General features: G+C 36.7%; 1 non-coding gene across 1 annotated transcript; it reads right to left on the bottom strand.

Moving 5' to 3' along the window:
* Positions 1–208: 208 nt before the first annotated feature.
* LOC141716121 (small nucleolar RNA R71) lies at positions 209–315 on the bottom strand. Its single transcript, XR_012572842.1, has one exon. It is a non-coding gene; the product is annotated as a small nucleolar RNA R71 (small nucleolar RNA).
* Positions 316–10,176: the final 9,861 nt, after the last annotated feature.

Raw genomic sequence — 10,176 nt, 5'->3', positions numbered from 1 at the left:
CCCCAACATGCACATCAGGGAGTTCATCGAGATCTGCGACACTTTTAAGTTTAATGAGATGACTGAAGATGCTATCAAGCTACGACTCTTCCCATTCTATCTGAGGGATAAAGCAAAGTGTTGGTTACATTCTCTACCATCAGGGTCTATCACCAAATGGGAGGATCTTGCTCAAACATTTCTCAGGAATCCTATGGCGAAGACTGCTGCAATTAGGAATGCTCTTACTCAGTTTGCACAACAAACTGGAGAATCTTTGTGTGAGGCTTGGGATCGATATAAGGATATGCTAAGGAAGTGCCCACACCATGGCATGCATGATTGGATGATTATAAACTGTTTCTACAGTGGTTTAGGCGCACAATCTAGACCTATGCTCGATGTAGCGTCTGGTGGAGCCTTATGGGCTAAAAGCTATAATGAAGCTTATAAGTTGATTGAGCTAATGTTAGCTAATGAATACCAGAATCCTACACAAAGAATGTTGCAAGGCAAAATAGCAAAAATTCTGGAAGTGGATACAACTACTGGTATAGCTGCTCAACTTCAAGCTTCGACGATGAAAGTGGACTCTTTGGCTAATTACGGAGTTAATCAAATCACTAGTGTGTGTGAGCTTTGTGCGGGGGCACATGAAACTGAGCAGTGTGCTATTTCTAGCGAATCAGCTCAATTTGTGAGCAACTTTCAGAGATCACAACAACAAGCTCCAGCCACTTATCATCCCAATAACCGCAATCATCCTAACTTCAGCTGGAGCAACAACCAGAATGCAGTGCAACAGCCTTATCAGCCATACACAACAAAGTAGTATAACCCTCCTGGTTTTCAGCAACTGCAATATGCCTCTAGGCAACAACTTCAACTTCAGCAGTTACCGCAAGCTAATGAAAAATCTGAGTTGGAGGAGTTGAGGCTCATGTGCAAGAGCCAAACTGTTTTTATCAAGGCCTTGGAGAATCAGATTGGGAAAATTGCTAATGCATTACTGAATCATCAACCTAGGCACGCTTCCAAGCGATACTGAAGTGCTAGGCAAGAAGGAAGCTAAGGAGCATGTTAAAGCAATTACATTGAGGTCTGGTAAGGTTGAAAATCCTGAAAAGGCTAAAACTTCAGGATCTGAAGTTGAGGCTGAAGAAGAAGAAGTGTAGAAGGAAGCAGAAGTGGAACCAAGGAAGTCTACTGTTGAGCACACTCCGCCTGGGGGTAATACAGGGGAGAAACAAATCTATCCTCCACCTCCTTTTCCTAAGAGGCTGCAGAAGAAAAAGTTGGATAAGCAGTTTGAGAAGTTTTTGGAGGTGTTCAAGAAACTTCACATCAATATACCTTTCGCTGAAGCTCTTGAACAAATTACTAGTTACACAAAGTTCATGAAAGGTATTCTCTCTAGGAAAGTGAAGCTTGATGACTTGGAGACCGTTGCTCTTACAGAGGAAAGCACTGCGGTGCTGCAACAGAAGTTGCCTCCGAAGCTTAAAGATCCTGGAAGCTTCACTATTCCTTGTACCATTGGAAAGGTATCTTTTGACTAGTGTTTATGTGACTTGGGAGCTAGCATCAATCTTATGCCCTTGTCAATTTTCAAGAAGTTGGACTTACCGGATCCAAAGCCTACTTATATGACTTTGCAGTTGGCCGATCGTTCTATTACTTATCCACGGGGCATTGTTGAGGATGTTTTGGTCAAGGTGGATAAACTCATTTTTCCTGCTGATTTTGTAATTCTTGATTTTGAGGAGGATAAGAAGATTCCCATAATCTTCGGAAGACCTTTCTTGGCGACTGGTCGAACCTTGATTGATGTACAGAAAGGTGAGCTCACCATACGAGTGTTGGATCAGGATGTCACTTCTAATGTGTTCAATGTGATGAAGTTCCCTTCGGAAATGAGGAGTGCTTAAAGGTGGAGTTGGTTGATTCTGTGGTTACTTCAGAACTTGATCAATTGCTAAGGTCTGATGCCTTAGAGAAGGCCTTGTTGGGGAATTCCGATAGTGAAGATGATGAAGGGGATGAGCAGTTGCAATTTCTGAATGCTTCTCCCTGGAAGAGGAAGATTGATATGCCTTTTGAATCTCTTGGAATGGAGGACCTGAAGAAAGCTCCTAAACGCCTCAAGCCATCTATTGAGGAAGCTCCTACTCTTGAGCTTAAGCCTTTACCTGAACATTTGAGGTATGTGTTTTTAGGTGATGCATCTACTTTGCCTGTTATTATTGCATCTGACCTTTCAGGTAGCGACGGGGAGAAGCTTTTGAGAATTCTTAGAGAATTGAAATCGACAATTGGTTGGACTATAGCAGATATCAAGGGAATTAGCCCTTCATTTTGCATGCACGAAATTCTGCTAGAGGAAGGAAGCAAGCCTACTATTGAGCAACAGAGAAGGCTATAATATCAAAAGAAACTCCCCTTAAATATTTATATGTTGACAACGGTCAACTCACATTTATTATAGTACTTCCCCAAAAATTCTCGGAAGTATGTATTATATATCGGGATGTACCTATCAATAAGCTCTACGTTTGGGGAACTTGAATATAAGTTCCAAATATATGATAGAATTATTAAAAGAACAAGGAGTGTTAGACTCCAGTACTTCGTGTAATTGGGTGACTACTAATTATTATTGCATGAGAAGATACCATGAATAACGATGGACATGCAAAGTATGCAAAATATACCTAGGAGAAAGGGGAATCATAGAAAACCCGAATGTGGCCAGGGTGACAACCGGGATTAAGAAAGTCTTCCTTCTACTAGTAGAGAACAATGATAACATTTTGTTATATAACTAATATGTTAATTCATGACTATCAAGCAATTCTTTTAAACTATAGGGAGGAAGTTGAAGAACAACAAGAAAAAATTGTAGATGTAGCTGATGGAGATGGCAATGTGGATGCTTGGTTATCTAAATCTTTCACCATTGACATGGAAGAAGCTCTCTCAAGGTTCAGAGAAGACTACATCACCATTCTTGGCAGCAATGCTAGAGAGCTTACACCTCAAGAGGTTTATGATGCTATTCTAGAGATACACAAAGCTCGACTCAAGGCATTAAAATTTATTGGTAAAGCCCTAGAGAAAACACTGGACATGCATCAAGAACAAGTCAAGCATATGGTGAATGTGCTAAAATTGATGAGCTTCTGCCCGGTCAACGGGAAATCAAGAACAATTTTAGCAAATTTACTGAAAGGTAGCCAAGCTAGATCTTACATCTGTGGAAGCCCGTGTAAAGCAACTAAGGGAGTCCTTTGTGGCCCTTCACACAGTAATCCAGAGTCATATTTCTCAAAATAATGACACCAAGTTCAAGCTGGATCAACTCTACACGGCCAGGTATGAACCATCTGCCTTGATGATGGATGAGGTTAGAAGAGTGGTTCAAGAATCTTTTGGTTGAGCTTCTACAAGTTCCATGCCTATCACATCCACTTCTTCCTCTGCTCAAATTCAAGCTCTACAGAACCAAGTAGTTGAGCTTAAAACCTTCAATGCATCTTTAACATCTCAATTATCTCAATTGGCAGCTCGTGTGCAAAGTCAACAAATTGATATCAAGACATTGATAGATTCTCAAAATTATTATCAGATGCAGAAAAGAGTGTCATTGGGAGCTATCACGGGTTCACTCAAAGTCCCTCTTCAAGAAACACCACAAGTTGTTAAGACACATATCCCTCAAGGCTTTCCGATGCCTGCTACCAAGCCTAAGGTGGAGATGGAGTCCAAGCTAAAACCTACTAGTCAAAATGAAGATGTTGGAATGGAGGAGAGACTCAAGATGACAGCTGGAGGCCCTTTCTATGACAAGGAGTTTGGTGATTTTCTGCAAGGCCTGAGAGTTTCGGTGAATCTAAACCATCACACTTACAAGAAAGCTGTTAATAATAATCTAAACTTCTTGAGAGTGGTACTAGTCACCAGACAGATGCTAAAGGAAAAGAGAGTCGTGGTTAATATAAATGATTCTGGAATTGACAGATGTATGCAAGTCTCATTGGCATTTCTCAAATCAAGAAGAGCATCGGAACTGGACATCTTCATAAACTGAAGTCAAAGTGATGATTCATGAAGACACTCAATTGTTTAGGGAACTCAAAGCAGGCCAAGAATGAGCTTTACCTGACGTATATCTTAAACCTAGCAAGGGAGTGGCCTACATCTGTCCAACTACGAAGAAATGTAGACACTTTCTTATCCCAAAGCACTGTGTGATGAAGAATAAAAAGACCATGATGATTATTAAGACAAATTTGAAGACCAAGAAAATCAAATCTGATGAAGACATTGAGATGATCACTATTCTTTCAAGATATATCAACAATGTTGATGCCCTCCTACCAAAAACTGATATAAACACAAAAGATGATGATCAGGATGATGATGAGTAAAAGAAAAGGGAACCTAAATCTTTTGGTAAAATCCTAGTTAATCTAGTAAAGGTAGTGGCAGTCAGAAAGACCCTTCTAAGAAAGGGGATGACAAGAATGGAAAGATGAAGGTAAGAAGAAATGGAAAAGTGGAGAAGATGGTAATGATACAAAGAAAACACCAATAAGCCAAACATCCAAAACTCAACAAACCTCAACCCAAATCTCAAGCCAAACACAAACTCAAAACATCCAGACCTCCAAGCCTAAATATTTCTACAAACCTACAGCGAACTTTCTACTTAAAATACCTATCATAGCCAACCAAAGTTTATTTCAAGTCTACTGGGAGAAAATCAAAGAAAAGAGAAGCTGGAGTTGGTGCTCTTTGGAACTGCTTCAATCAAGATGATTTTTTACCAATCTTAGAAGAAATATCAGATGATGAATATAACAAACAACTAGTTGAAGAAATAGTCAAAGTCTATGTAGAAACTCTGGGAGAGGTGAAAATTTATTTTAAAGATGGCACATTCAACTTGCTCAACAAAGAAGTGATTGAAAATTACTCAACTATAGAACTTGAAAGATTAATTAGTTTGATAAATGGAAAGGATGATTTTACTAAGATGAGAAAGGTTGAACTAGCTGGAAGGTTAAAAGAGAGAGAGATGAAAGTTATGGAAGGGAGAAGGATGAGAAGGAAGCAAATGAAATAAAGAAGGCTAAGAAAATTGAGATATTTAAGAAGAGATCAAATGAGCTTAAAGTAAAAGGGTTGAGTAGAGTTTCTCCTGATGATGTATTTCTAAATATTAAGACTCATAGATTATCAAGGTATAGGATAAAATATCTTGACAGTTACTCAGTAAGTGAATTGGATGAAACTGGTGGAAGCATTAAAAGGGACTGAAATAATTGAAGAACTTGAGTGCCTTGTCAAACTCAGGGATTTGATTAGAGAACAATCAGGATATGAAAAAATTAGCTGATTTTGTAAATTCAATTATAAATGTAACTGCAAGATGTATCTCATGTATGAAACATGTACTTTGTCATTCTGTTAGTTTCTTTTTAAATTTTAGCTTGGGATTAGTCTTGTTATCAGGCATGAATTTGTGACAAGTAATCTTCTCACAAATTGAGGGAGATTATTATGCAAGACATGCATGTACATAACAAGACTAAATCACTTTGACAACCCTAAGAATTAGTTGTATGGTAATCTTATTGTATTATGTATTTATATTTCTTGAGTCTGTAAAAGTTTTAAGGAGATTAGACTGGGAATTTTTCTATGAGCAGCCATCAAGCTAACGAATAAACTATAGAAGAAGGTCAATCCAGATCATGCCTCAGAGAGAAGTGTAGAAGCTTGGAATTGAATAATGTCATTTCTGGAAAAATATTCTAAGTCGCATATCGATAAGTTACATATCAAGATGTATTGATCCCTTAACATTGGTACCAGAGTATTAATCTTGGTGTATATATCTATATTAATTCACGCTTCTGGGCAACAAGTTAATAATAATAAGTCTTCAGCTTTTTCTAGTGCAAACATAATTGAGGATAACAAAAATTTGGTGTGTCAAGAGTTACAGATTACAGAAGCAGACTCATCCTCGAAATATCTAGGATTACCTAATATTCTAGGACGCAACAAATCAGTCATATTTCGGTATTTGAAGGACAGAGTGTTACATATTGAATTCTCAATGATCAAGAAGAAGCTCAAGATCTGGCTGTTCGGATGTCATCAGGATCTGATGTACCGTCAGGATTTGGTATGTCATCAGGATTTGTATGACATCAGTATTTGAAGACAATCAGCATTACAGGATTTGTTCAGTTCCTTATAATGTGGAGCAGATATATGTTACATCTGAGAGATAGGACTTTATCTGTTTAGTTTAAGATATGTATCAGTTTCAGTTAGTTTTTGATAATGCATATCTTAGATTAATCTGTTGTAGCTGTGTAGTATATAAACACAGTTTAGGTCATCACTTAGTGGACAACACTCGAGGATCATTCGACCTAGCAGCTCTCAAGAACATCAGTATTTCATGAGAGGATTTTGTAACAGTTTTTATCAGATATATAAAAAGCTGTTATATTTTATTACTTGTTTAAAACATTATACAATTGTATCCAACCCCCCTTAAACAATTGTATCTTTACTGGGCAATAATTGGTATCAGAGCACACTGATAAATTTACAATCAGAAACGATCTAAACATGTCTCTGAACAAGTATGAAAGCATTAAAATTCCCATTCTGCAAAAGACTGAATATCCAATATGGAAGGTGAAGATGCTCATGTACCTGGAAGCTACAGATCAAGATTATCTAGATGTAACCAATGATGGACCCTTCATGCCAACAAAACTGGTGCATGCAACTCCTACTGTTGCTGAACACTATTGTAATAACCCCAATGTTTGGAAATATTTGAAAACCTGATGAATAGTAATTTTTTTTTTCTGATTATGCTGATTAAAGAAAATTATCAGACCACACTATATAGGAGTACTGTTATGGAAATTCTGAGATCGTATTAGTATTCCATAAAGTAAATGAGTGTATGTAAAGGTCGTCAGAATTCGAATCCGGACACTTTGATTTTTCCCGAAAATCCACCAGATACCGAAAGAATTGAGTATAAGGTAACATGATTAAAAGGATTTTATTTAAGGATTATAAGCAAGGATCATTAAAGGACTATAAAATATGAAGAGAGGGTTAGGGAAGCCCAAGTAATAAGATCCCGGATATCATCCCTCAAACGATCAACGAGAATGAGAGTTAAGCGAAACGTAAAATAAATAAACGTCAGAGGGGCAAGGACATGCAAGTAGCATGAGAAGGAAGCTTCTAAGATAAGCTAAAACATGTGGTTAGAATCGAGGTGACATCATCACACCACAAGAATGAGACATGTGGCAAAATAGTGATGCAAGTAATGATATAAGTAAGTGAAAACAAGATATTTAGCCATTAATTAACCACAACCATGCATTCTTTGCACAAATATCAAGGAAAGACCATCAAGAGAAAGCTCTCCCCCATTTCTTTCTTCTTCCATTCGACCTTTTCAAGAAATGAAGAAATAGATTTTCAAAACTCAAGCTCTAGGCCATGGAAAATTACAAGGTTTGTTTCCTTGGATCCTATATTTCATAACTTAGTTATACCATGAGTTTAAGATCAAGATTCCATGGTTTACTTAGCTAATCCACTCATCAAAGATGATGATGAATAATAGTTAATAGTAACTTACTTTGATTTTCTTGATTTTCATGAAAGCTTAAGGTTGATTAAGAAAAGATCAAGGTTCCTAGAGGCTTGTTAGTGACTACCCACTCTCCAAGGAAGGTATAAACTCTTGAACCCTTAGTTTTAAGTTTGGTTTGTTTGGATGATAATGGTGCTTAGATGAATGGGTTTAGTTTGATGTTGTTGGATGTTGGATTGTTGTTGAATTGGTGATGATTTGGTGTAGTTTAAACTTTGGAAATCGTTAGGTTATAGCCGTCGTAATGCCCGATTTTCTTTAAACTGTTTTGTGATTAACTGTTGGACCCGAACACCCACTTCTATCAAATAACCACTTCCATTATTAGCTAGGTTGTGTTTCAAGCTTCGTTTTGATATGTCGTTCTCTTAGATCCGATTTACGGTTTAGGAGAAACGACCATTTTAAGTTACGGTATTTCGCGAACAAACCTTTACCCCTCGCCTAACTTAGAAACCTTGATTAAGATCCTTAAATGACTAATTGGAGTACAAAACATTTATGTAAGATTAATTGGTCAGTTGGTAGAGTATTCGCGAAAGAGTCACCTTAAAAAGTTAAACGGTTAATTTTATAAAAATGGTGGAGCCGAGGGTACTCGAGCGTGTGAATCGTTAAGCGCAAAAGCGAACGTTAGGGTCCAATTGGTTAAAGTCTAGTTTCTTTAGCGACCGTGGTTTAATTTCAACTTATATGTTGTTTATAGGTTACCAGACTCGCCCCGGGCCTTTTACCACCCCCAGTCGCTCAGACAAATTTTCTACCCGTATAACTGTTGTTGTGATGTATATGTGTATATGCATTATCTTGTGATAAGTGCATGATTGTTATTAGCAAATCTTGCGATATATTGGAGCATGTTGATATGGTATATATGCATGCATGTTTCATAATCTTGATATTCTATTATCAATTTAAATGCTTATAAACTGCATAATACCTATGCTAGAGATAAGCAGTAGTTGCGTATACCCTTAGTATAGGGGACCCAAAGGTGAACATTTTTCTAAACCGGGAGTCGATGTTCCCGAGTATATTATTTATATATATATATGATATATATATATATATAGTTTTCTATAACTATTAATCGGACAAGGTATAGTCGATAGTTTTGATTAATAATCAAACTTATTTTCAATTATTCAAATAAAGATCGTACTTTCGTATAAGTATATCTTTTGTTATTTATTATTCATTTCAAGTATGAGTTTTAAAACTTACTTCAATTATTTTTATAAAGATTATCCTTATGGGAATATTATTTAAATAATAATATTCAGATATTTTCTAACATATCGGGAATGATTTATTTTATTAAATCATCATCACTCTAAATATTCTTTAAAATGTTTTTGAGTCTTCAAAATGATTTTAAAAGTTAGAGCGGATCCCAAAACTCATTTTCAGATTTAAGATCTTCCTTTCGAAGGGGATTTAAATACTCGCTCAAAACCTAAGGGATCCGGCTCAGTGGTGTATTTTTGGAGCAACGAAGTTTCTAACTTGATAAAAGAGTTTGATTACTTGCCCAACATTCGGGAAGTAAGTCCATCTAATTGAGTCGGCATAAGCGACAGGCCGGGGTACGGTCTATCAAAGTGTAAGTGGCTGGGTGGCAGTCCATCAACGTGTAAGAGGCCGGGCGGCGGTCCAGCACAAGGTCCTAATGCGGCGAGGGTGATGACCGGTGGGGGATTCATCCATCTACTAGTAGAAAATGTTACTTATTGGTATCTTTACCTGATCAGCAAGATACCAGGTTTATGCCAAAATTTTCTTCTTTCCAAATTCATTAAATATTAAAACTCTGTTTATAATTTTCATAACAGAGGTTTTCAAGGGGTGTATGAGATATATATATATAGGTGTATATATATATATATATATCGGGACTTAATGAAATATCTCGTAACTTCATTTTTTTCAAATGATATTTCAAAGATTGAATTTATTCAAGTCTTATCTTGTAGTCTCATCTGTGTGATGAACTTTTGAAACTGATTGTAACTTGAACGGTGGTAGTTCAAGTAGTATTCAGAAAAGATATAAGTATATTGGAGTATCTTGTAACTTCATCTTTTCAACTTATATCCAGTAAATTATTATCTTATGCATGACAAAGATTTTTAGGAAAACGTTGAGACAAGATTAGATATATGAGATCACCTTGCAACGATATTTTTATACAGTTATAAACTGGAACTCTGTGTATATTATGCATGGCAGAGGATTTAAAAGATTTTGAAAAGTATATATATATATATATACTGAATATTTTGCGACCTTGTCGCATTAAGACATCAAACTTGGTTCTTGTTTGCTTGACCAAGACTTTCATGAGTACTATGAGAAGGCTCATGTATTGTTAATTACAATACATGTTATTTTGGTTGTCTTGTTGCTCACCCTTGCTTTATTCTTTTATCACACAACAACAGCTAGACAAGATGAACAGGACCAAGCTTCCAATTCGTGAGCGGATAGGAAAC

Source organism: Apium graveolens, chromosome 3 (genome assembly GCF_009905375.1).
Source record: "Apium graveolens cultivar Ventura chromosome 3, ASM990537v1, whole genome shotgun sequence".
NCBI classification, from domain to species: Eukaryota; Viridiplantae; Streptophyta; class Magnoliopsida; order Apiales; family Apiaceae; genus Apium; species Apium graveolens.
The sequence above is the reverse complement of the archived record's forward strand: the minus strand, read 5'-3'. Positions and strand labels throughout refer to the sequence as shown.